At 35.0% G+C, this 27,086-nt stretch overlaps 1 protein-coding gene across 7 annotated transcripts in view; it reads left to right on the top strand.

Moving 5' to 3' along the window:
• The first annotated feature begins 852 nt into the window (after nucleotides 1-852).
• The window catches only part of LOC129751736 (PTB domain-containing adapter protein ced-6), a 104,831-nt gene continuing 78,597 nt past the window's right edge, over nucleotides 853-27,086 (top strand). Inside the window, exons 1-3 of one of the 7 annotated variants that reach the window (XM_055747406.1) lie at nucleotides 949-1,013; nucleotides 1,487-1,624; nucleotides 1,943-2,474. The gene's annotated coding sequence lies outside the window, so the exon portion shown is untranslated. Of the gene's footprint in view, nucleotides 1,014-1,486; nucleotides 1,625-1,848; nucleotides 2,475-27,086 lie in introns of all 7 variants that reach the window. The other 6 variants (XM_055747403.1, XM_055747402.1, XM_055747409.1 and 3 more) reach the window with 6 other exon arrangements.

Raw genomic sequence — 27,086 nt, 5'->3', positions numbered from 1 at the left:
CCTAATTTGAAATTTTGGAGAGATTGTGAAGACCTCCTGCGCAAATTGTCAGATAATTTAAAAAATCCTCAGCTCAAACCTATCGGCGAAAGTTCAAAGAGATTTGATGAAGTCTTGAATACTAAAAAGAACAATAGAGAGCAGAATCGAGAATACAGCTAGAATATTCAGTAAGAAATCCATGTATACTGAGGAAAGAATTAGGAATATAAAGAAAGAACCATAGCGCGAATCTAGAAGACAGCTTGAATATTTTGCAAAAGTTTCAAATGGATTGAGAGGACAGCTTAGAATGGTCAAAAAGCAAGTTGAGAAGGCCGTCCGAATTCAAATAAGTCAAGCGAAAACCTATAAAAGAAAAAAAAAATAAAGATTGTGACCTAAATGTCAGATCTCAGTGTGCTGTCTAGTCGCAATGGAGCATCTAGTGAAGAAATCAATATAATTTGTATTTTATTAGGTGTCCCTAAAACAAACTTTTATAGTTTTGACTTACTGTTAGTAAAGGCCATCTCTATTCTTTTTCAAGAATGAAACTTATAAACTTGGCGCTTGAGCGTCTATTGCGGCTTACCTGATCGTTTACCTACGCCAGCAAAACAAAACCAGTTGTTGGGGAGTGGATTGGATCACATCCGCGCTGCGCGAGCAAAGCTTTGACTGTTACTTCGCTCAATAGCACCCTCCACACGATCAATCCGTTTGTCAAAGACGAGTTCATTAGAAATCCTTTTATGGTTGTCTCTGCCATACTATCTACTGTAAGATTTTTTCCATAAAATTATTTGAGTAAAAGTCAACAATTGACCGGACCGTGTCGAGTAATCGAGTCCGACGATGATGACGACTCGCGATCAGCGATTTTCGGTCCAGCTAGAGCCAGCCGTCCGGTTCCAGTTCAGCCAGATCCATAGGCTTGAAGAGCCAGTCTCGGCCAGGTTCAGTCAGTCGTGTTCCAGCAGTGCCAATAAACCAGGCGTACTGGACGGGTGTGAGTGCAGCATTTACCTACAGTGTGTTCTCTTTCGTCTTTTTTTTTGGTGTTTCTCTTCTCGGGTTTTGTTGGGATTGGGAAAAATAAATATTCACGGGATCTCATCGGGGGTTTTGTGTTTTCTACATTGCTGGAAGAATTGGATTGAGGCTCTTGTTTTTTTTTTTTGCGACTATAAGGAATATTGGTTTTATGGTAGTGTTTCAAAATTCTGCTGAGATCGCTGATCGTTGATCTAATCGTTTGTGAAGAGATTGATCTTTGAATATCGGATATAGGTACTTTCTCGGGGTTACTTTGAATTGTGCTTTCGAACTGTGTGGAATATTAGGTTGCTAACGTTAGGTAGATCAGGTTTTTATTAAAGAAAACAAATTACTGTGTTTAGTGAACGTTTAGAGCAACAATTTGTGAAAGTTCAGTAGCTTGACAAGGCATTTTTCGTTCGAGCTGACTGTTCATGTTTCTTTTTGCTGAAATCGTCATTTCCAGGTCTGTGTATCATTATAATAGTTGGCTCATATGCGCACCAGTGTGTCAGTTCAACAGAAAAAAAACGAGAGGTGAACAGATCTGCTGGTTGTTGTTGTTGTTGGGTACAAAAAAAGCAGATCGAAAGAGCCAGAAAAGGTACGTGTATGGGCACAGAGAGCGAGAAATATCTGGAAAATAAAAAAAACGAGATAACTCTCGGGGAGACGACCACAAAAGATTATACTGCATCAAATTATATTAAAAAAAAACAAGTATTTAGTGGGCTCAGTAAATTGCACACAGGAAAAAAAGGCAATGCGCGAGAGCTTCTGACTATCCGATCTAGTAGTCTCACGATTTTTTTTTGCTTCTTTTCATAGTTGTGTTTAGAGCAAAGTCATTTGGTGACCATGCATTTGGCACGGTGACTCGCAAATCTAGTAGTCGCAGTTAGCCATATATTTCCGTTTCCAGGGTAACCTTTCCTAACCGCGATCGATCAGGGTTGCAGCAGTAGCGCAGCGCAGAATCCGCAGAGTAAAAGTGTGACGAAGTTCGTCAACTTGAGTGATTTCGATCGCGAGTGTTTTTTTGTTTTCTTTTTCGGTAAAGTGTGAACCGACGGGGTTTTCGAATACTCATCCAAAGTGGTCAGCTGTAAGTGCAAATTTTGGTCAACCTCTAAACTGTCACACCTTCATTTTGCTGGTTGACTGGGGTCCATCCACCGATCAAAAGCCTGCATAAAGTGTTGTTGGACTCCACAAAGCTCCCCTTTACAAACACATAGGGACGCAGCTGAAAAACGACCACCTCACAGGCTGAACGGACAGAGATCGCTCGCTGCTGGTGCACACCAATACACCGAAAACACCTGTGCAACACCGAAGATCGCGTCGTCAAACAGACGGACAGCTCCAGCGCACACTTTGATGCCCAACAAACAAGCAGCAGCCCAGTTGTGACGTGTTGTGAGTCGCCTGCTTTGAAAGTTCGCCGAAGTTAGGTAACGTACCAGAGGCAAAAGCAAAAATTAAACCTAGATTTATGGCAAACACCCAACTAACCAACCACCCTCACGCTCTCTCTCTCTTTCTGTCTTTCTACCTCTCGCGAAAAACCTAAACCTTTTCCATCTCCTCCTTTCGTTTCCCCGTTGATCCCTCCCTGGGTTGATATCATACAAAACCCTTTTGGACCTCGGCATCGATAGCTGCCCCCATCAAAGGTATGTGCTCAATCGATCGCGCGCGCGCGTGTGGATGAAAACCCCTTTTTGATTGGCGAGACCAGTGGCGTGCAGCCCTGCTGGCTCTATGAAGCTCTAGCCTTACCAAAGCTAATGATATGGTTGTCGTCGGTGGCAGAATTAAAGCTGCAAGGCGCTTTGAATGAATTCCTACCCTATACCTACCTGCGATGTGGCGCTCTACCGGGTTTGTTGTCGTGTTACGTGGGCAAAGTCAAAACAGGATATTGGTAGACGAGGAAGAAGTCTTCGGCCAGGGCACCGCAGCTCCGTAGACACGCTGGGTAGACTTTGATTTTTCTCGTAGATAACTTGGTTGTCCTGAATCGTTATCAGTAGGGATGTATCGGTTTTTTTTGGAGTTTTTGAATTTGCCTTTTTTCCAAAGACTGTATATATGAACCCAAGAAATGGCAAATATACATAGAATAGCATAAACAATACGAAAAAGATAATAGATGGACATATCACGAGCTGTCAAACAAATTCTGTATCGCGCCGAAGGTGCAATGTACATGAGCATCTCACCTTGTTATCAATATTTGAATTTCCGTCTGTTGCCATTCTCAGTAATTGAAAACAAAAAAAAAACATCTTAAAACTCAATTATGTGAAGTCAATACCGAGTTACATGTATGAGGACTGTATCGAAAACTTTTTAGCAACATCTTTCTGTGAATAAAAATTTAATAAGTTCAGTATTTTAATTTTTCCTATTCGGTTTATTGAAGATCAGTATGATAGGAAACAATATCATGGTTAACATAAGTCAAAAAATTATGTTCTAAAGAATTATCGCTTTTTTGATGAAATGCCTTCCATCAGACTCTGCACAGTAGCTTTTGTGCATTTCCTGGATGCTGCCTTCCAATGTTTCTCGTATTTTTCCATGCTTTGAGGAACTGTTACCTCCTTCCTAAAGATCCTCTTCACAATCGCCCAGTATCGTTAAATCTGTTGGAGATCTGGGCAATTTGGTGGATTGATGTTTTTCGGCATCATTCATCTCCTCATCCGTCGATTTCTTGTAGAATTTCTTAGGTACCTTCCGCTTCTTGTACGTCTTCAAGGAGTTCCTGGCCTTGATTCTCTGAATCATCCCAATGCTCATAATAATAATGCTTCTATGACCTATTTGAATAGATAACTGCAGTTTTAGGCGTTTTGTAGTATTCCAAAGGTTTCAAAGGGGTTTTTAAAGGGTTTTCCTCTTGCACGAAGAAATTTGACAATAAAGCTATAATACTTCATCAAACAGTTTAATTTATTCATGAAAATGACGTGAAATGAAGATTTTATTTTGAGTAAACCACACTTTTTCCAATTTCAAGTCGTAGATGACAGAACTATCTTGCAGTTATTACCAAATTATGTCTCATTTTTCGGGTAGATTCAGACCCATATTCATCATTTCAAGGTAGTTTTCCTAGAAAGTTTTTAGAGTTCTCGATGAAGGAAGCTGTCTCGGATTTGCAAAAACTCACCAGCTCAAGAATTTACCACCGCCGAAGTTTCTGCTCAACTCCACTTCTGATCCAATTGCATCGGAAAATGCTTAACTTTCCTGATTATCGGTCCAAGAAATTCACTTTTTGTTGACCTTGATGCAATTCTAAAAATTTGATTTGGTGATCTTAGAATTTCATAGGCGTTGACGCGGTACCAAGTACTTATATCCTGACTAAAACATCAGCATACCTTACATAATTTCGGAAAGTCAAAATGGGTCTCAATTCCGTTTAACAGCAAGACGGTGCTGCCATCTACGATTGAAAATTAAAAACATTGTGTTTGACTGATTAGAAAAATTAATATTTTTGGATAAGGAGCCTGTTTTTTTGTTCAAATTCAGCCTAGAATGTATGTTTCATCATGTCAAGTCATGTTCATGAACAAATGAAGCAGTTTGATGAAGCATTAAAGCTCAAGTGTTGAATTCCTTAGAGCTAGAAGAAAATCTTTTAAAAACCCCTATTTCGCCCTTTTTCATATTGTTGATCCTCAACGCCAATTGCTTATCCAAAAAAACAGCTAACTTATACTTGATTTACCTGTTGAACAATTGAAAACAAATTGTAGAAGAATAATTTGACGAATCATTCATATTTTAACAAGCAAAACACATACTGGTACTATTCTTGTTTCTTAGGTTACTGTAGGTACACCTTTCTGTACGAAAGGCAAAAAAACAACCTTTAGGTTTTTGTCCCCATGATCAGATGTTTCGAAAATCTTGCCTCTAAGCCTAAACAGCACGGAAAGTAAAATATTAAATTTTTAGATTTTATCATTGGAACTCCTGCATTCTAAACTCAAAATTCGGAAATTTTTAGTCGCAATCATAATTGCAAATCGTGGTTATACGAGTTGATTCAATACAGACTCCGATCGATTTTGGCAACATCCGAGCAAAAACCGTTCGTTTTTGGCAACATAATTAAAAAACTTTTTTTGTTTGTCACTTTTTTATTTTTTTATTTTTATTTCAAATTAATCAAAATTAATGTAAAACGTAACATTAGCATGAAATTTTTCAATTCGGCTTAATTATAATAGGTTTAAAAAGTAAAAACATAAATTTTTCCATGTTTTACTGCTTAACACTAATATAATAGAGCCAAATTAAAAAATGTCATGCTAATATAAGGTTAGACATCAATTTTGACTAATTTAAAATAAAAATTTAAAATAAAAAAGTTACAAAAAAACCGTTCGATTTTGGCAACATTCGATTTTGACAACATAAAATTTACGAGCGTGTTGCCAAAACCGAACGAGGTCTGTATTTCGTTTTCCATTTTAGTTATCGAACATCATTTTTTAGCAGTTTTTTTGTCATTTAAGTCGTTTGTATTTCTTTTGAAATTGATGAAATTTTTGTCATTTTTGTTATATTTTATTAACAATGATGAACGGAAAACAGATTTAGGTGCAAAAACAAACAAAAAAAAATCAAGACTTTTCATTCGGGAACTCAGAACATACAGTACTGGACAAAATAAAGTACGCACTTGTTATGAATATTTTCAAATGCCTGTATCTTTTGTCACGTATAGAATATCAAATCTAAATATTTTTACGAACTGTAGCATTTTTGATACACTATTGAATAATGAAATTTTTTTGTCAAAAAATTATATAAGTTGGCTTTTTATTCGTGCTCTTGGCTCATTTGAAACGTATTTTCAAACAATTTTGCTTTGGAACAAACCTTCCTGATGGTTCTTAACTTGAGGTCTAAGAATATCTACGGAAACTAGCTTTTTCACCATCTTATAAAAAGACGGAACAATTTTCTAAGCAGAGAAATACTGATCTGTTAGGTTAATTTATAGTGCGTATTTTTTCCATGCGAAAACCGACTTTTACTAAACTTTCATCCAACGAAATTCATAGTTTTGTGCCAAAATTTAAAGAATCTTGAGGTAACGAGTTCCAGGACCAGATTTTGAAATTTCACCAATTTTAGAGTTCATTTGAGTAAAACAATAAATGTTGAAAAATGGTTTCGTACAATTTGTCCAGAGCTGAATGAAAAAGTTAATAGTTATGGAAATAGGGGAGATAAGGGCATAATGGCCACCTTAAGGAAGATTATTGTTTAACCATAGAAAATAGCTATAATATTTGAGTTACATCATTGTTTCGTGTTCAGACACTAAAAAGTCTTTTCCCTAAATGGCTAAAACTTAAAAAAAAATTAGATTAATTTTGTTATTTTTTGTTTTTCTGGGATTTTTACACTCTCGTGTTATTCATCCCCTGAACCCAAAAGTAGATTGAAACGTTTAAAAATGCATTTTAAAATGTTTGGCCGAAAGTTGAAAATCAGTCACCGTTGGGACATAATGTGAACCATCCCTGGGCAGTATAAGCACCATTAATCGGGGCACGATGAGCGTTTTTGGCTGTAGAATCAAGCAGCGAATTCAACTCGATGAAGTCAACTGAATCATAGAGTAACAGCTTGAATAGTTTCATCTGACGATTTGGCCTATTGGTTAGGTTTTGGAGAGATAATCAGAGGACTCGATTTCGATTGCTGGTTGAGGCGGTTTTTTTTTCGTTTACCATTCATGATCGATTTTAATTGTATATCTTTATTCTTATAATATAAAAAGATGAGTTGGACTATGTATGTTTGTTGGTTTGTTTGTATGCACCTTATATTATACACATCCACACCGCTTAATCAATCAGCCTGAAATTCGATACAGAGATGTAGCTGGACCACTGTAAGGTTTTAGTAATAGTTCTGAGCCCCGCCCAAGTAAGAAAAGGGACCCTCCTATACAACTTTCGGTTTTATTCACACGAACCAAAAGTCATGGCACCCATTTTGGCAGCCGATGTTAGTTTTCTTTGGCGGTGTTATTTTCACCATCACCATGGACTGGGCATTAGAAACGAGAATCAAGCAGCAGAGTCCACGTGTACTTGACAGCAAGTCAAAGCCTGCTAATGATTAAAAATTTGATGGCGGAAAGTTTTGGCGGGCTATTTCCTTTCTACTGTTCGTAGCACGGGGCACAAGCACGAGGTTCTTGGATGAAATAATGATCCTACATTTTGGATTGAAAAATACAACTGGACTGTTAGTAATATATTGACTAGAATTGTAGTACTTTTCAAAGAGCTCCCTACCGCCGTTGGGGCGGCTTTGAAAGTCTCCAATAATATGTAGTGAACAGTGAACTTACTTTTTTAGCTGATTAACTATTTGGACTTAGTTCTAAAAACTAATCAACCGATTTTCATGAATTCCAGCTTTTAAGAACCAACCTTTTTCATATTCTTCATAGATTCAGAGTTATAAGGCTGCGATTTCAACGCTTTGATAGTCGTCGGTGAAATCAAACGGGGGATTAGAAAATTGATCAGTTAATGAAATCTGAGGTTTTTATTTTTATACATTTCAATTTCATTGGCCAATCTATAACTTTTAAATTATTATTGGTCATTAATGTGTTGAATTCTACCATCCAATTCTAATAATCTTTACAACTATCAATTTCTTCATTTGTCACCCCCCCCCCCCCTCCCTTTTGAAATTTCCAAAAAACCCGGAGGGAGAAAAATAAAGTTAAGAATCGAAAAAAATCAAATATCCGAAAAATTTTGGAAGACTACAGTTATTTCTCCTTTGAGTTCTTGATTTTATTAAGTTTTTCGATAAAAAAATTACTTGATTTATAGGTTTTGTGCAATGATATAGTATGCTATTTTGTTGCATACAAGCTTTCGTTTAATTTATCCCAATTTATTTCTTTTCGCATTATATTTTATTATGCCTCCTCGCAATGTTCCAACTCCGAGTGACAAAAGAAGGATTTGAAATTTGTTGCGGCCGAATTGTGTCCAAAAAAAAAGAAAAATTGAAATAGAACTCAAATAAAACCTCTATCATAACATTATAAAATGGGCGATTTTGGTTCCGAGGTGATTGGTTTTCGATAATTTCAAAACCTATTAGTAGAAATTTCAACATTTTGGAAAAAATAATCATAAATCAGTGTGAATTAAAACAGCGAAAAAAAAGCACACCTACAATAAGAAACACGCAAAGTGAGCCTTCAACAAGTTCCGAAGCTTTTAAAGAAGTTTCTAAGTAAATAAACCTAGAATATACCATTTTACGGGGAGATCCATGTACAAAAGTGGGATTTTCATTAGATGGGGGATGCGAAAGATAAAAAAACAGTTTTATCATTTCAAGACAGTCTTTTTTCCGAAACATGTTTTTTTTCGGATTTTTTCTTAGACATTGAATAACTGCACACTGAAGTATTGTATGTGAATAATGTCTGAAAAACATATGTGAATTACATTATGAGGTTTCCAAAACTATAAATTTGGTGAAAATCGGTTGAGAAACAAGAGAGATATATTGATTTTAGTCAGGAGTGTCAAATTAACACTCCAGGGACTGTAACGGGTACAAATTTCTGGTACGAGGAGGGTTAAAAACCTTAAATAAGCTTTTTAAAAGCATTTCAATTAATCTGGTCTGAAAATCGAATTAAAGCTCGTGAATATTAATAACAGACTAGTTCCATCCAGCTCAACAGAAAAAATCCTAGATTGTTGATCTGTTTATTTAAGCCAGCTAAAATTGCTGAGCTAAGTCAATTTGATAAACTGCGTTGGTTGGCGGCGAAAATCGAATGATTAAAATCTTCCCGATCACTTCCTTCTAATGTGATTCATCAGGAATAACCCGCCATCCATTTTTTCAACAGAAAACTTATTTTTTCTTCGAATTATCAGCAGAAGTAAACCCCGGCTTGGTGATTTAAAAGCTTATACATAGCTACCATTTCTTTTGAGCTATGTTCACTTATCTCTTCGGATGACCGAACCTAAAATGCACACTTTGATAGGCGACGGGATTCCTTGGAACATTCGGAACAACCATAACAAAACATATATTTTCGTGTGAAAATTCAGCGTTCCAACTCGAATGCATCAGTTCGAAGGAGAACAAAATGCTGATCATCAATCGCAGCGTTCCGACGACGAAGCTGAAAATATTTGTTTGTTCAATCTATTATCAACTGCCCACGATTTGTTTTTATTATTCTACTCTCTAACACCAACCCGGAATAAAAATAATCTCTGTCTTTACTACCGTATTGAAATTGTATTTATTCATAAGCTTAAAGCAATCGTATATTTTCAGAACGACTTAACAATCAAAACAAATCGAAGGGGTGTACGATCATTAATAGCGGTCAGAAAATCGATAGGTAGGAACTCTATCTTATTCGATCAGTCGCTTTGGGAAACAAGAATAAAATAAAATAAATAAAAACACACCTGAGTTGATGCTGTTTGATGGGTTTGTGCATACACGATATGAATACTGTAAAACTAAAACTTGTTCTATTATGAACACCTCCCTCAAATTATACGTATCTGAACTGAGAGACAATACTTAATGGCTCTGCCATCAGCAGCCGGTTAAGGTGTTGTAGAGAAACGATCGTCATTATCGTCAATTCATCATTCGATGTTTGAGAATCTTGTTGCTTGACCTTGGATCAGCTAATCAAACATCATGGCACATACTAGCTTTATGTACCTACTTAATAAAACGCACCTTGCCTGTGAAAGGATGATTCCATCCAGTGAGTCGTGGTGGCTCTTGGTTTCAAATTTATCTCCAGTTAAAATGTTATGACGTTTTGTTCTGAATTGAGTATTTTTTCAAAACGCACTTTTCTGAAGTTCCCAAGTATGAACAGTTATGTTTTTTTGGAAACACAAAAAATCTATCACAATTTTGTTTTCTAGGGATTAAACTCAAGAGGGTCGTACTTTTCTAACACATTACAAAAAAGGGCGGTATTAACAGTTTGAACTGTCGAAACGCCCACTGCACACTTCGTTCAATTTTTTTTTAAATTGCTACCATAACTGCATTCTTCATATCTTGATTATCTCTATATGATTTAGGCAAACAGTAGCCCCTCTCATTATCTATGACTTGAGGAATATTTTTATTTGCTTTTCAGTTGAATAATAAAATGAGTTACAAAGTTTCATGATGTGTGACGCAGTTTTAACCTTGTTCCCATTGTTTGAGTTGAAGTAAAGTAGTACTAAAAATTATTTTATAAAAAATTATTATATAGGCACTTAAAGGCTTAAGCTGAAAAAATGGGTCCTTAAATTTCTAACAAGTTTAACTTCCCAATGACTGTATAGAGTTGCAGAAACAAATGGTATAGTTTGAACAGAAATATGTAAAAAAAAACATCGAAACATCGGCTTGTCAACTTGAATAGGGAGTTGTCTTACAAAACTGAAATTATCAGATTGCAGGAAAATACTTAGTTATTTTATGAATGTAGTTAAACTTTTTATACAAATCCAAAGACATGTATAAAAAAATTATTTTTTTTTAAAAAACAATGGATAACTTTAGTAGTGCCCTAGTCATCTGAACTAAAGATTCGTGAAAATATAGAAAATTGTGAATAAGACAGGGCTGAACTTTAATCAATTGAATGTAAGATATTCTTTTGTATCAGGGTTATTTTTACATAAAACAAATATTCCAGCGTAGCAAACTTTGAGCAAAATTTTAACGTAGGAGGAATGAAAAACAAAACCCTCGCGATATAACGATCTCGAGCTATTTTTCCATGAAAATACTTTTTTATCTATAAAATTAAATTAAGATAGCACCGTTTTAGTAATATGAACTTGAAAGATTTCACGTGAATTAATAAGCGGTTTAAAAAATGTTGCAAAATTTTTATACGCGTTTTTCTCGAAACGTCATAAATGAACATAGACTAGGGTTACCATATCCCGCAATGCTAAAAAGAGTACAATGAAAAAAAAATCCAGAAGAGTAAGGAAAACTTTATATAAAAAAAGGAGGAAAACTGCCCGGATTTATTCTAAATCTAACCAAAATCCAAAATAAAACTACATTTTGCTTTACATAATGTATGTTTTTTTTATCTTGTTTTATCGAAATACACGTGCAAACATTTTTTGGAAATGAAAAATTTGAATTGAACATCGCTCATGTGACTCATTAATAAATATTTTTTTCATGTGTACATTTTTCACTTTTTCTTTTGAATTTGCATGAAAAAAGCCTGGATTTTGGTCAGACTTTCCCGGATATTGCTCGGGTTTTGAATTGAAAATTTTATAATCTAATGCCCAGAATTGCCCGGCTCAAATACGCTCAGAAACATTTCTGGAAAGTTTAGGTATTATGTATATAATACTAATAAATTTTCTTTTTTTTTATATAATAAAACGTAAAAAGTCAGTGACAGTTTATTATTTGGATTATTCGAAGGAAAGGAAGTAAAGGGTGATACGGTCAAAATTTGGTCAAGGGAAAACGCGTGTAAATCAGTGGAATCGTTTATTTTAAAAATCAAATTAAATTTCTTTTTCAAGTTTAATTAGTATAAAATTCAGGAAAAATATTCAGTTAGGCTTCCGTTTTTCCAAATCCGAATTGCCGGGCCTTACGCTTAACCCCTGCCATCAGATTTTGTACAGCAACCTTGTCCACCTTCTTCGCCGCAGATAGCCAGTTTGCCTTGAACTGCTGCTCGTCCTTAGCAGTTTTTTGGTCTTCTTTAGGTTCCGCTTGACAATAGCCCAGTATTTCTCAATTGGGCGGAGCTCTGGCGTGTTGGGAGGGTTCTTGTCCTTGGAAACCACCTGCACGTTGTTGGCGGCGTACCACTTTATGGCCTTTTTACCGTAATAGCAAGATGCTAAATCCGGCCAAAACAGTACGGAACAACCGTGTTTCTTCAGGAAAGGCAGCAGACGTTTATTCAAACACTCTTCCACGTAAATTTCTTGGTTGACAGTCCCGGAAGCTATGAAAATGCTGCTTTTCAAGCCACAGGTACAGATGGCTTGCCAAACCAGATATTTCTTCGCGAACTTTGACAGCTTCATGTGCTTGAAAATTTCTGCTACCTTTCCCCTTCCTTTTGCCGTATAAAACTCCTGTCCCGGAAGCTGCTTGTAGTCGGCTTTGACGTAGGTTTCGCCGTCCATTACCACGCAGTCAAACTTCGTCATAATCGTCGTGTACGGGATCGCGCTTTGGACGTCGTATTTTGTTTATCATCGCGATTTGGAGTCACTAACTTCTGGTAAGTCGATTGTCCGGCTCGTTTTTTGGCTCGATGCACGGTTGTAGACGATACACCCAGCTTATTTGCGGCATCTTGGAGAGAGAGGTTAGGGTTTCGCTTGAAACTACCGGCAACTCTCTTTGTCGTCTCAGCCGGTTCTGGTTTCCGATTTCCCCCCGATCCAGACTTCCTGGCTGTCGACAAACGTTCCCCAAACACTTTAATTACATTTGTAACGGTTGATTTGGCAACCTTTAGCTCTCTCAACAACTTTGTTATACGTTTCATATACATTATAGAATGATCGTATGAAACTCGAAAAAATAGCATTTACCTACCAAAGTGGAGGTCATATACATACACATTTTCATCTTCTGGCTAAAGCGATAAGAGTATACGATTTCGACACCATATTCATACCTACTGAATGCAATAGAGCACAAGTTTTTCTCTCAACGCATGCGAACCGTTGCCAGCGACAATATTTGTTGTCTTTGTCATTGGTCAACTCTCGCAAAAATACCATCTTATTTTTAGCAATCTGGTTGCACTGCTGGTCGCAGAGAGAACAACAAAGCTGTTCTTTCACTTGACCCACGCGGAAGAAAGCAAAGAAACGAAATCGTCTTCAAAATCTGCAAACATGGCGGCTTTTTAACATATCCGATTTAAAACATTTAATCCGACTTCGAATAATGATTTTTACGACCTTTAACTTGCTTTAGTTGGAATTACGATTCGCAGTAACGTTTTTAATGACTTGAGTTATCGTTTTATTGCGATTTGATGTTTGCTGGGCGGATACTGTCCAATTTTTATCTATTTTGCTGAATTACCCAGCGTTTATTTCATCAAAAAAATTCCCTGAAACGTGCTACTAAATTTCGGGAATTCGGGAATCGTCAACGTGACGTGACGATGTGAGTCGTAAGAAACTGAATAATGAGACGTAATTTATTTATTTATGATTAAGTCAAACTATGTAGACTAAAATTCTTAAAACTACTTAAAACTAATGTAAGGTATTGTTTTGTTGTTCTATGAAGTTGTTTTTGAATGCCATTTTTAATTGTGTTTTGTTCATCGCTACGTCTATAATTTCACTTTGTAAATTGTATTTGTACATCATTTGATTAATAGGTTGATGTTGTGCATAGTCTTTGTCGTAAAGTTTAATGTAGAACAAATGTTTATTTCTTAATGGACGGGAGGGTGCGTAAAAATTTAGTTTTGAAAATAATTCAGGACTGTCTATTCTTTGTGTAACAACATCATTTACAAATGCAATTTGGGAAAATTCTCTGCGTTTACTGAGTGGTTCTATATCAATAAGCTTACAAGGAGATTCATACGATGGCAGAGGAAAAGTGGTCCAATTGATTTTACGTAGCGCATATAACAAAAATTGTTTTTGAACTGATTCGAGACGTTGCTCGTGAATATTTGAATAAGGATTCCATATGATGCTACAATACTTCAATATCGAACGAACATAGGATATATAAAGTGATTTTATGGTGTACGGATCTTGAAAGTGTTTGCTGAAACGTTTTACAAATCCTAGCATGCAATTTGCTTTATTGATGATATTGTTCTGATGTTCTACAAACGTGAGTTTTGAATCCAGTATGACGCCGAGGTCCCTTACAATTTTGCATTTTGTACTGGTTGATTGCCTTATTGTGTTTCAATGATAGGGTGACTTTGTCTTCTGCTAAATGATATAGAGTTGCGTTTTTTAACATTCAATTGAAGTAAACTTTTGTTGCACCATTCAAAGCAAATATTGATTTCGTTTTGAAATGTTTCAACATCTTCGGTTGTTTTTATTCTCAGAAATAGTTTGTCATCGGCGTATATTAGGTATTCAATCCGTTTTAGAATAAAGGAAATGTCGTTAACGAACAGTATGAAAAGGAGAGGTCCTAAATGAGACCCCTGAGGCACACCAGAGGTCACAGCTACAGATTTGGATAATTCGTTTTGGAAACGAACGATTTGTGTTGATCAGTTAAATATGATTGTAACCAGGAGAGAAGATTTGGATGAAAGCAATTTTTTTTTTAATTTGAAGGTTAAAAGGGGTATGTCAATGCGATCAAAGGCTTTGTTAAAGTCGGTATAAATAGCCTCAACATGAAAGCCTTTGCTCATAGAATCGATAACGTATGTAACGAATTCGAGAAGATTTGATGCTGTAGAGCGTCCTTTGAAGAAACCATGTTGTTTACTCGTTATAATATTTTTTACTTGTTGATAAATTTTTTCATTTATTATTGATTCAAAGAGTTTTGGGATGCAAGACAAAATAGCTATTCCTCTATAATTTCGTACATCTGATTTTTTCCTGGACTTGAAAATCGAAATTGAAAAAGATTTTTTTCCAAAATTTGGGAACTTTTCTATAATTTAATGACATATTAAAAAGAATCAGAAGAGGCTCTGTCAATTCGACCGCCAAGTTTTTAAGGAAACATGGGGGAAGTCCATCAGGCCCAGCTCCTTTGGAAGCATCAAGTTTTCTAAGTCCTTCGGAAACATTATTGTAATCAATTTCATTGACCTGAATGTCGCACGCTAGATCTGGAATGACTGAAAAGTATTCTCTATCTCGGTCAACCTCAGTGAAAGAAGTGTACACTTCTTGAAAAAAAAAGTTGAAAATAAGTTAGAAATTTCCAGTGGATTATTTCCAATGCTTCCGTCAAGTGTCAATTGAGTAGGAAAGTTTGAATTTTTCATCTGCGTTTTAGTATAGCCAAAGAACGCTTTTGGGTTTTGTTCAATTTCTTTTTCAATTTTCTGATTGTATTTTTCAAAAGAACTTTTTACACATGAATTAAGCTGGTTGCATAAATTTATATAATTTAGATGATTTGTAACACTTCTATCACTTCTGTAGACTTTATGAGCTTTTTGCTTCCTATTTTGTAAGTTTTTCAAATCTTTGTTATACCAGACAGGGTGTTTAGAGCTGTAGGACCGTCTTTTTAATTTTGAACTGTTTATGAGATTAATCATAATGTTATAAAAGCTTTCTACTGCTGTATCGACATTTCCTTCATTCTTCAATATGCTTGACCACTCTATATTATTCAGTTCTTGTTTTAAAAGTTCGTAGTTTGAATTTTGATAGTCTGGCATTTCCTCGTACTCACAGTCGCGAGGTTTGTCACAGTTATGAATAAAGAGCGAAGATTCGATCGCTGTGTGAAATACTTCATTTTTCCATAGTGGATCTGCCGATTCATTTACACAAAAGTCTTCTGTACAGTTAGTAAATAGAAGATCACGTGAGGCCTAAGACATAATCGTATTGAAACACGATACATTAAAAAACTAAAAAATACCAAATTTGACCAAAAATGTCCAAGTAACCATAAGCACTAATGCTTTGCATTTTTATAGCTTTATACCAGCATTCAAGTGATAAATTACACTTTATCAGCACATCAAGCACAATTTTGCATTATAACAGCCCTTCGAGTGCTACATTGCATCATATTAGAATTATACCACTCTTTTGAAATGCAACTAGCATTTTATCAGCTTTGCACAATGCTTTTGAAATGCAACATATTAAGCTCTAAATCAGAATGACAAATGCTATATTTTCTAAGCATCAAATTAGCATTATCTGAGCTTGGTTTAATGCTTTTGAGCACTATGTAAGCACTACAGTGGCCAATGCACATTCGCATTGATTGATGCTGAATTAATGCATTTGATGCAGTTTGATTCAAATTGATCTTTTTTTTTAAAATTTAACGCGGACCTGGACCTGATAGGTCCACAAGCAGAGTTACTGAAAAATGTCCGATCCATGGATGTCATGAGTTCGATTCCAGGTCATCTTCACCCGAAAATAAAAAAATATCATGTAGAAAATTCAACCCGAGAGATCCCCATTTAAATAAATAATGTCGACGGTAGGTGGCTTCTAGCCAAAAAATGAATGCAAATCTGAGTTATATAGTATACTGGAGGCATAGTTTAGCACATAAAGAGTGAAAGATTTCATGTTGATTTTTCTTACATTAAATTTCGCCGAGAATCTCCACTCAACTTCCAAAAAGTCGTTTTTTCACCTAATAGCACCAATCTAAAGGGTGTTGCGTCGAAAATAAGGATTTTTATGGTTATGGACCAGTCTAATGTACAGGCGAAAAAATGACTAACTCTGTTGGCCAAAATCCAGAATTTTAATATTTTTGGTAGTATCAGAATAGGCCAGACATGTAAAATTACAGTAATTTTTTATGTTTGAGTAACTTTATTGGCAGTGACATTCAAAATAAGGAAAAAGGACATCAAAACAACTACGGGTTCGACCAAACCAATGAATGTCGTCTCGACTTTTTGGAAACGTTATTTGCCATTTGTAACAGTTATCAACCCTGCTCGAAAGCACGTTTACAATTTTATTTAATCTTTTAAAATTCTTGATAAAGAATCTCTTGAAAACAGACATTAGTTTTGAGAGTATTCCATAACGGATTGTAGCAGTTTACTAGAACATTTATGTAAGCTTCTTCAGAGAGTGTACTTGGGGCAAAGTTAATAAGCGCACAAGACATATGGTTGCATGTCAGCCCTAAGAAGGTTATATCATACATCTTTGATATCATACCCGATTGGGATAAAATGCTTAGTCAGCAATCAACTGTCACTCCAATCAATAGGGCAGGTGAACCTGACAGCATATAGTAACGCGGGGTAAACACCACAATAGATCAGGTCGCAGTGGGCTCTCCCCTACAGGAAAAAAAAGCTTCTTTAGAAAGTAAACTTCACGACAAAGTTTATTTCATTCGCCAAAAAAGACAATATCATTTCTTGGAAACTCGGATGTTTATTTTTTTTTTTATTCGTTCAAATCCCCAGTTCATTCTGTTGCGAAATTTCGTTTAACTTTGTTATTGCACACCTTTCTATTTTTTAGACCTGGATTGAACAAATTGAAACAATTGTACCCAACTGTCTTGGAATACAATGCAATCCAATGATTTGTCAAATTGCATCGTTAGTCATAAATTTTCGCAAACTGGAATGCTCGGTCGTGTCCCCTTCATCGGATCGTACTTAAACCATCGAGCTCGAACTAAATAAACGGTTCCACGGGTCCGAAATGTGTTAGACCGGTAAACAACAGAAACAGAAAACACAAAGCAGAAGCAACAAACGATGGAACCATGGCTTGTGGTCACGTTTCAATACCGTAGATTCAATAATGAGACACTCAGTGCTCGATTTCTAGAGAGAGTGCAACACCGAAGAAAAGTGAGGGTGGACAAATCAAAGCGAAAAAATTTCGCTTCCAGTTCGTCAGCGCCGCCAAAAACGAATATAAATAAATAAATGTCAACTCAGGAGGATTGCGGCGCTGCAGCTTGGCGCAGTCACTTTCACACGCGCCTCCCGGTTTCGCAAAGATCACAACGCACATCATCGTTTGAGGTGTATTCCTGAGATATTTGTATTGATCAATTGATTGATTTGTTCAAGTAGTACAGTTAGCTGGAGGTATGTTTTATAAGCCGAAGATGCAGGATCAAATCCTGCTAGAATTGAGGAAGACTTTTTTCTTTTTTAATCACAGTTTTTGTGTTTCTGACTTTCAAAAAACCAAAAAAGGATTTGAAAAAATGTTGAGACTGAAAATTTAAGATTTATAATAGACTTCATAATCATTTTTTTATTTTTTGAAAACCTTTAATATAACTTCTAGACTTTGCTACACAAGGATTTGGAGTAAAAACGTAGATCCACCCTCAAATAACGAGAGAGAAAATCGCAACCGCTTAAAAATACAAAGTTTTTTTAAAAGGAGGAGTCCGAATTTTAGGCGTCATTTATTATGATTGTAGTTGCCTTAAAATGTAAACAACTAACCAACTGGTTAATGTTAATGCTCAAGAAAAAGCGTCGCTTCGATGAGACGCACTGAAAAGCTGAGAGGGGACAACGACGCTTGTTAAATGCTTGCGCAGAAACTTAGCGCTATTTGGAGCTTGATGCTTTCTTGTGTTTCAATTTTTGTTTCGGTTTTATTAATTTAAGCTCTCGGCGTGTCGACTTGCTAAAGCTGGTAAGCTCGAACTCTATGATTCGGCGAAGAGCTCCGTGAGCACGATGATTTGGTGGCCTTTATTGTTTTTCATCCGGTCGTTTAGGATAGCAAAGTAGGTATGACCGCGAAGAAAAACCACAGAAAGTCGAAAACCGCAGCCAACTTTCGGCGCTGTTTTTTTTTTTTTTTCATTCAGTGTTCCTCTAAGTTTGGAACAACATCACCACAAACACTCGAACTGTGAGAAGGGTTTAGTATTTCGGGGTAGGGGGGGCGTAAAACAACTTTCATTCAAATTCATTATGTAAAATGTGGCGAAATCGTTTTTGACAGCCGTGGAAGATGCGTTCACCTACTCAGCGTGAAATTGGCTGATTCAGGTTTAGGAACGACGGTGTCGTACAGCTGCTTTTGTTGTCACGAGTTAATTGTTGTTGATATTGACAGATTGTTAGTGATTGATTAGCTCATTCGTCGTTGGAACGACAAAAAAAAAACCTTACATGAAATTAAGCTGTAAGACGCATCGTCAAGCCTAATTGGCAAAACAATTTGTCTACGGAATTGTTGCCATTCCACTAGTTATTAATTATTTCTTCTGGGGTCCTTAAGTAATTTGGAAATGTCTAATCCTGGATGTTTATATTTTTATGGACACGCTCTAAAAGAAAGTCTAGAAACTGCCTTATCTCTTTTAGAGTGTTTAAGCCGCAGCCCGTGGCGTAGAGGATAGCCTTCATGTCTTCTAAGCCAGCGGGCACGAGATCGAATCCCGGTCACGGCATACATAGTACACTTTCTGTGGGTTGATGGTTTTAGCATTTGTAGGATGCTATCCATATCATATCTTCGAAAGACGTACGCTTAGAGTTAAGAAAAAAGAATCTCTTCGAGGAAACATCGAGTTTCATTGAGATCCTGTATGTGTTTGTGTTCGTTTTCAAAATTTGACGCTCTAGACTAAAAATTACTTCTTCGCATTCTCAACCGATCTGAACCTTTTCATTTAGAATGCGGGCAATGGTCATAAACTATTGTTTTAAGGCAATATTTCAGGGATGGTCAACTGTATTCCTTTACTCGGCATCGAAGAAAAATAAATCATTCGTGAAAATAACTGTAATACAGCTACCAGCTACAAATAATTCAGTGCATCTGAAATTAAGAGCTATAAAATGTTAAAGAAATTGTTTTTTAACCGTTTACACCTCAATTCAACTTTTCAATATTTTTTTCAAACTACATATTTCTTCTTCTTCTTCTTCTTCTTCTTCTTCTTCTTCTTCTTCTTCTTCTTCTTCTTCTTCTTCTTCTTCTTTTACTTACATAGCCAAAACATGTAAGCTTTTCAACATAATGTAACTGATAAACACTGCATTGCAGATATTACTACGGCCAGGCCAACCATGTGGAAAATACCGCAAAAGATACTTTAACATAAGGTTTGCCAGATATGCTCAGAAAAAAGCGGGACATTTCACGACAAAAAAGCGGGACACCGCCGAAAAAAGCGGGAAATTAGAGAAGTACACTAATGTTTTTTTTAACGTGGATCTATTTTGCTCAATTTTTCTTATGTGACTTCTATTTACACGGTTTTTTTGTCATAAACACAGTTCTTTTTCATGGTTCTCTAAAATTAACACGATATTTGAAAGAAATATTTCAAGTCCTACATATGAACGGCGGATTTAATATCGTGTAAAAACATTAGTGCAATAACAAATATTTAAAATTTGTTTTAAAAATTTTAAAACTCAAGAAATCTTCCATCATTGCATACTTTAGACAATTGAGTCGGTGGTGGTGTATAAAAAGGAATTTAAATAAGATTCTGTCGAAAAATTGAGAACATTAATCGTTTGGAAGCAACTTGAACAATTTTCTTAATACCAATTTTTTTAAATTGCATTGGTTGAACGTGCTCTAAGAATGCTTAACTTTATCAATTTTTTAATGTAACTTTAGGGCTATTGAGTATTGTTCTATGTAAAATGAAAAATTGATGCTTATTTTGAGAAAAAAAGACGTATTCGGAAATTTGTTTGTGTTGTGTTGTTTATATTGAGAAATAAAACGTATTCGAAAGATTTTTCGTGTCGAAATTGAAATTGAGTGAATTACAATTGAGGTTAAAGCACAGAGAACAGACGTACAAGCTCGAACAAAAAATCTTTAAAAAAGTGTGTTAAATTTCAAATGCTGACACCCAAAAAATACGTTGAAACTTGACTTAAAACAGTGCCATCTATTGCGCCGTTCAAAAGTTACAAATCAAATTTTCACAGTTCTCTTTGGTGTATTTGGAGACATCTGGTGGTTAAGCCAAAAAGGAAAAATTGATTAAAATGTTTGTTGGAAATTTTACACAAGTTTCGTAAGATAGCTTGTACGTCTGTTCTCTGTGGTTAAAGTTTGATCTTTCCAGTGTCAGTCAGTGAATTTTTCAAAAGTTTTCCATAAAAAAAGCAGGACATTTTGAGGAAAAAGCGGGACGGCGGGACATTCAACAAAAAAGCGGGACATGTCTCGCTTTTGCGGGACGGATGGCAACCCTACTTCAACAAGAAGAGGAATAAAGTGTGGAGTTCCTTGCCAAACGCTTCATATTTACACTGCCGGCCAAAAGTTTGGGATCACCCCCTAAGAAACATAAAAATTTTGATCAGCCGTATCTCAGCCATCTCATGACATTTTGGAATTCTTTTGATCTCATTCAAGAGATCGTGAGCAAAACCTTCTTTGTATGTTTTGGACAAAATATTAATATTGAGTTTATATGACTTAAATTTAGCTTAAAGTTGGGATATTTTTCAAAAACACCCGATCATCTCAGTATGGGGTGGACCAAATTTCAAAATTCATGTTGCTTTCGAATCCTTTTTTCATACTTATAAAAATACAATTGTTTAATTTTATGCGAAAATTTTGCAATGTGCATGAAATATATAAAATAGCTACTTAAGTCATCGTCCGAAAGTTTGGGATCACCCTATAGCATGGCCGTAGGAACGGGGGGGGTTTTGGGGGTTAAACCCCCCCCCCCCCCCATGAGGGTCCAAAAGAGCAAGCGAGATATTCTACTCCACACTCAAAATTTACCGGTATCTGAACTTTTCGTTTACCGTGATTCAACAAAAACCTCAAAAACCCATTTCAAGTTCAAAATTCTGCTAAAGTTTTTCAAAATTTCCTCACTTGTTCATATAATAAGGTTGTCAGTTATTTTTCAACACGTATCCGGGCTGTTTTATATTAAAACCTGGCAAAATCCGGGTATTTGATTTCAAAATTGTCGACCAAATTAAGGCAAAACCGGGCAATTTTGGTCAAAACCTAGGAATTGCTCATCAAAAATCTAGAAAAAAAAACTTAAAAAAAATTTCATGATAATTTTTTGATACTTGCTGCAAAAATTTTGGACGCATAAATAAAAAAAAGTTACAACACCTTTTTTTTAAGTTTGATTACAGAATGACAATGAGAACCATGACAAAAACCGGGCTTTTCCAATGAAATCCTGGCAACCGGATCGGACCGGACTTTTCCCAAATTATATATTAAATATCAGGGCCAATCCAGTAAAAACCGGGCAATTAGGCAACCTCAACATAGAAATTCAGGTCTGAATATTGAATGTTAAATTAAATCCATTTTGGAGGTTCTGATTCTATATTCCTATAACCAAAACCAAAATTGTATTTCTCCATATTTTCGTATTTCTGATTTTATATCAAGTTTAGGATTCTTGATTTTCAGTTCGAATAATCATAAGAAATTAGAAATGAAAAGCTGCTTTGAAATTCTTGTTCGAATTCGGTTTTGAATTTCATATCAACTTTGAATCATGTTTTTCAAAAATCAAATGCATTTTCAATATTTTGATAAAAGGTTTCTATAAGATAAGTTAACCACCGTTAATTGATTTTTGTAAACTTATTTTCGGCATATCGGTGAAATTTATATTCTTGGAAAAAGAATATTAGAATTGAAAATTGATAAAGATGGATAGAAAAGTGAGGAGAAAATTACAGATGTTGAAAAGATAATAGTTTTCCGAATATGGAAAAAGATGAAATTCATTTTATATTCAAATTCAAAGTTCTAAAACTTTATCTTAACGCAAAATTTAAACATTTAAAGCTTCTGAATGGCGATCCAAAATTGAAAACCAGATTCTGATTCATCATTCGAAATTCACATTTTAAATCAGATTCACAAAACAGATTAAAATAAATAATTGAAATAATGAATTGAGATTAAACCACCACTGCAGAATATAAATAATAGAATCATGAATGATTTGATTAAAATTCGTTTATGTATTTGAAAGGCTGCCGTGCGCTATTCCGATTAAGCACCCTTAAATTCATGAATGAGGGCTCTAAGATTTGGCTCATGAAATTCTGATCTGGAATTAAGATTTGGAAATCGTATTTTTTTTGCATTTCGGAAATCGTATAGAAATTGGGAAACAGATTCAATGTTCAATTTTTGAATTCAGGTTAAGAATTCAGATTTAAAATTCAGAAATTGATTCAGCTTGCGAATGAGTTTTTCAATCAACATAAAATTGTTGAGAAATTCAAAAGAACACGAACTTAAGAATTTGCTTGTCAATTCAATTTCCAGATTTCAAAGTTTTTAATCAGAATTAGTAGGTACACACAATTCAGCTGAAAATAACAAATATAAAGTACAATTTGAGTTAATTTTCCAAGTTTTGATTTATGCAAAATATCCCAAATTATATTTAAAAAAAATCATCCACAGAATTTTTAGTATGGAATTGATTCTTTATGAAAAATATTTCCTGTTTAAGAAACAATTACCTGATCTTCAACTTAAAAATCTGCACAAAATTCTTTATTTTCTCGGTGTAATGTTTAACATTATTAATATTGAAGCTTTTTTTCAAAGCCAAATAAACTAAAATCATAAATTTAGTTCAAGTTTTCAAGCAAATTTGATCCGTTTTTTTTATCTCTTACTGTTTTTTTTGGGAAATGGTATTTAATTTCATCAAAGGTTAGAGTCTTGGAATTTGCAAAAGAGTTTAGAAGATTCGGCTTGTTTGATTTGAGTATTGAATAATTTTTTTTAAGACTAAACTATTATCTATGTATTTGATAACTTGCATTCATTAAATAGAAATCAAAGTTTAAGGTTCACTCCAGGAATACGCATCCATAATACCCGACATTCTAATCATTTGATACGCAGCACGTCCTCCACTTCTCGTGGACAGCGACGAATTTCATTCATTGGACCAACAAAATTTAATAGTCTTCCCTCTGATATAAAAAACATAACATACAGGAACCATTTCAAGAACAAACTAATGCAATATTTCAAAGAAAATTTAATTTGATGTTCAGCCAACCACTTTTTTAGAGTTAATTAGATACCTTTTTGAAATTTTCTTAGCTGGATAAATAATTCATTTAATTTAATTTATTAATTTAATAGTTTTAATTAATCTAATCTTAAGCTCAATTTTTAATTTGTTTTTTGTTGCTTGTACCTTTAATAATAGAAACGCATGTATCTCTTCAAAGGAAAATATCTTTCCACTGAGATTCATGTTGTAGTTTAGTTGTTGTATCGTTACATTCCCTCGTTTAAATAATTTTTGTAGGTTCTCAGCATGATTAAATCTTGATCGCGAGTTGTTTTATTTCCCTTTTGCTGCCAGACGTGCTGAGAACAGTTAGCGTCCATTACCAGGGGGCTCTAATGAGCTTCTTGGTGTGGGGGAGTGTGGTGGGCCGCTAAGAATAATAAAAAAAAAAAAAAAGAAGGCTACCCTAAAAAGAACTTATTTTATGCTCAAATCAAATAACTTGATCTACAAGACTTTTAAGTAAATTTAAAAATTTTATCCATCGATAAGCAAATTTCATATTTTGTTTCTAGAAGTTTCATCAAAAAATGTTTACCACTTTTCTAAAGTTACTTTTTTTAAGTTTTTATTAATGACACTTTACCATCCTTGTAGCATTCGTGTCTTCTCTTAAGTTACGATTTCATACGTGAACTATTAATGAGTACATACTTCAAAATGAATAATCATATAGTTACAAACATAATTTGTTTTAATTTTTCTTTATTCGTGTGTTTTTAGGCAAAAAATCTTAGGTAAACATTAGTCACCAAACCAATATTCAATTTTCGCATACAAACCTAAAAGTTCAAATTTACCCATTCAAACGTTACTAAAAAATTCTGCAAAAAATCATGCATGCGTTTTGAACCTACTGTACCTATTTTGGTACTGTTCTGGTGCCTTTCATTGGATCCATAACTAAAATTCTCATGAAAAGTATGATTTTTCGAAAATAAATTCATTAATAATGTAATCTTCAATCAAATATTTTCATGAAACAGTATTACAGCTTTTTAACGATTTAGAGCCCTTACATTTCTGTTATGAATATCTCAAACACTTTCACTCCCCTTCAGCTCTATCATCAAAACAATAGTTGAAACTTTTTTATGTTTACTTACTTGTAGTTTATATGCAAAAATCTGACAAAAAGTTAGAAATTCTGATCTATGTCCTAATTAAAAATTCGCACCTTTGTTGATTTGTTTGGTATTCCAAAAAAGTTTAGGTAATGTCTGGTCTAAAAATGGAACATCAAAGTCGAAAATCTCCTATATTTGAACCCTTTATAAATTTTCCGGGTTTTCCATTGATTTTAATTTATTTTTGAAAAAATAGGTAGTATGGATCATATTCTTAACAGTGAAAGTAATTTTTTCTTTTAAACTTCGGCTTGGACAGTAAATAACGTGGTTTTTTTTTCATTCACTCTCATTTCTCAAAACGTGCACCACTAATTAAGCTGTCTGATTTACCACTGAACAGGAAGCACATTTTTAAAAACGAAATTCTGAAAATTTTATCAGAAAGACTTTTAATGGCAAAAAGCGGTATGGTAGGATTCAGGAAGAATAAGATTTCGTTGTGTATATAGCAGTATCTTTATCCTCTGCTAGCAAAATGAATTATTTAAAATTCTTTGCCCTTTAGGACTAAAGTAGGCTCTAGGTCCACAGTAGGAGCACTCACCCTACTTTCATTTAGGATTTCAAGAGGGCGTTTCAAGGCTGTTCCTCGCCGGTTCATTTTAAAAGGTTTTTACTTATCACTTTGGTAATTTTCTTACGTGGAGTTGAGAGCTAGCACTATTATTTACATGATTTTTTGCAACAATTTTCTACACGTTATCTTTCGCTTAGAGCAGAAGTTTAAATCTGCTTCAGCAGCATTTAAAAAAAAGAAATCATGAGCTGAAGTGTTTAGCTTGAGACATGTGTATCTATGGGTAAAAGTATATTTACTTTTTTTCCAGCGGTTCAATTCACTTCACCATTATTCTATTTCCAAAAGTTTACTGTTTTTGGTAGAATTATGATTCTTGTCATTTTTTTCAAAAGTACGCATCCATTTGCTTCGACATTTCATCTAATCACAAGTCTCAATCCGCAGTATCAATTTTCCATAAGCATAAGCTCAAGTTCTCAATCCGCTTCAAAATATTTATTTTCAAAAGTCTCAATTAGATGTACCAATTTAAACAAGTTGAGAAAATGATTTTTTTTTATCAGAAATCTGAATTCTAGAAAATTACTACCAGCGGTTTCCAGTTGATTTGTATTTACCGAAACTCCTGAATAATTTGAAAAGTAGGTAACTGCAACTTGCCCAGTTCGATCATATTTTTTTCTCTCTTGTTCCAACATCATAACCTCATTCATTCTATTCATAACTGGTCACGTTTCTTCTGAATGCAATTTGATAAGATCTGCTGCGCTGCTTGTGCCGCATCACCGGCATCGTGATGGACCGTGATACGTGATGCTGTCCATCTACAGCTGAGAATTCTCAACGGGAAGGGAAGCTGCAAAGATCCACTAGCAAATTGAATAACGTCATTTTATTTTACAAAAACAATCCTTTAATATAAAAAAAATGTATTATGACAAAAAAAAATTCCGATCGACTTAAACGGGTTTAGTACATGAGAAAGTTGTTTGAAATTTTACTTGCACAAAAAAAGTTCAAACAAAGATAAAAATAATGATTATAAGCCAGTTAAGCGCCAGCGACGACCCGCCATTCTTAGGCCCGTTTCACTTCACATAACTCCCGTTCGTTGTCATGAACGGCACGGCGCACGGGTCAAAGCTTGATTCACCTGATGATGGTAAAGATCGAGTGAAACTACCCGTTCATCGCTGCTGGAATGGTTGGTTGTGACCTTAAAATTGTCGCTTGGATGCACTTTGTCATTTTTTCCGCATGGTTTTTTTCCACTTCTTCTCGTACCTTTTCGGAGAGCTTCAAAGATTTCAAATGGCGGTATGTGTATCTGACTGCCTGTCGGACCAACATTTATCGATTAAGACATTTGTGTCGGAGTGTGTCAATATGCTGTCATTTCTTTGTTTGCCGTTGGTTTCCGTTGTCACGAGGAGATGTACTTGAAAATTTACATAAATATTTACCCTTGGTCAATGTGCTTTCCCAAGTTCCTCTGCTCCGGAGGAATCTTGGCGACATCTTTTGTTTACGAATTTGAGCTTTTCAGCTGTCGATCGATGCCAATCCCTTCGGTTGAGCTTTTCGAAATGATTTGTAAGCTTCCACACATGCTGCATAATATGCAG

This window comes from Uranotaenia lowii, chromosome 3 (genome assembly GCF_029784155.1).
Source record: "Uranotaenia lowii strain MFRU-FL chromosome 3, ASM2978415v1, whole genome shotgun sequence".
Classification (NCBI taxonomy): domain Eukaryota; kingdom Metazoa; phylum Arthropoda; class Insecta; order Diptera; family Culicidae; genus Uranotaenia; species Uranotaenia lowii.
This window is presented reverse-complemented; position numbering and strand designations above follow the sequence as displayed.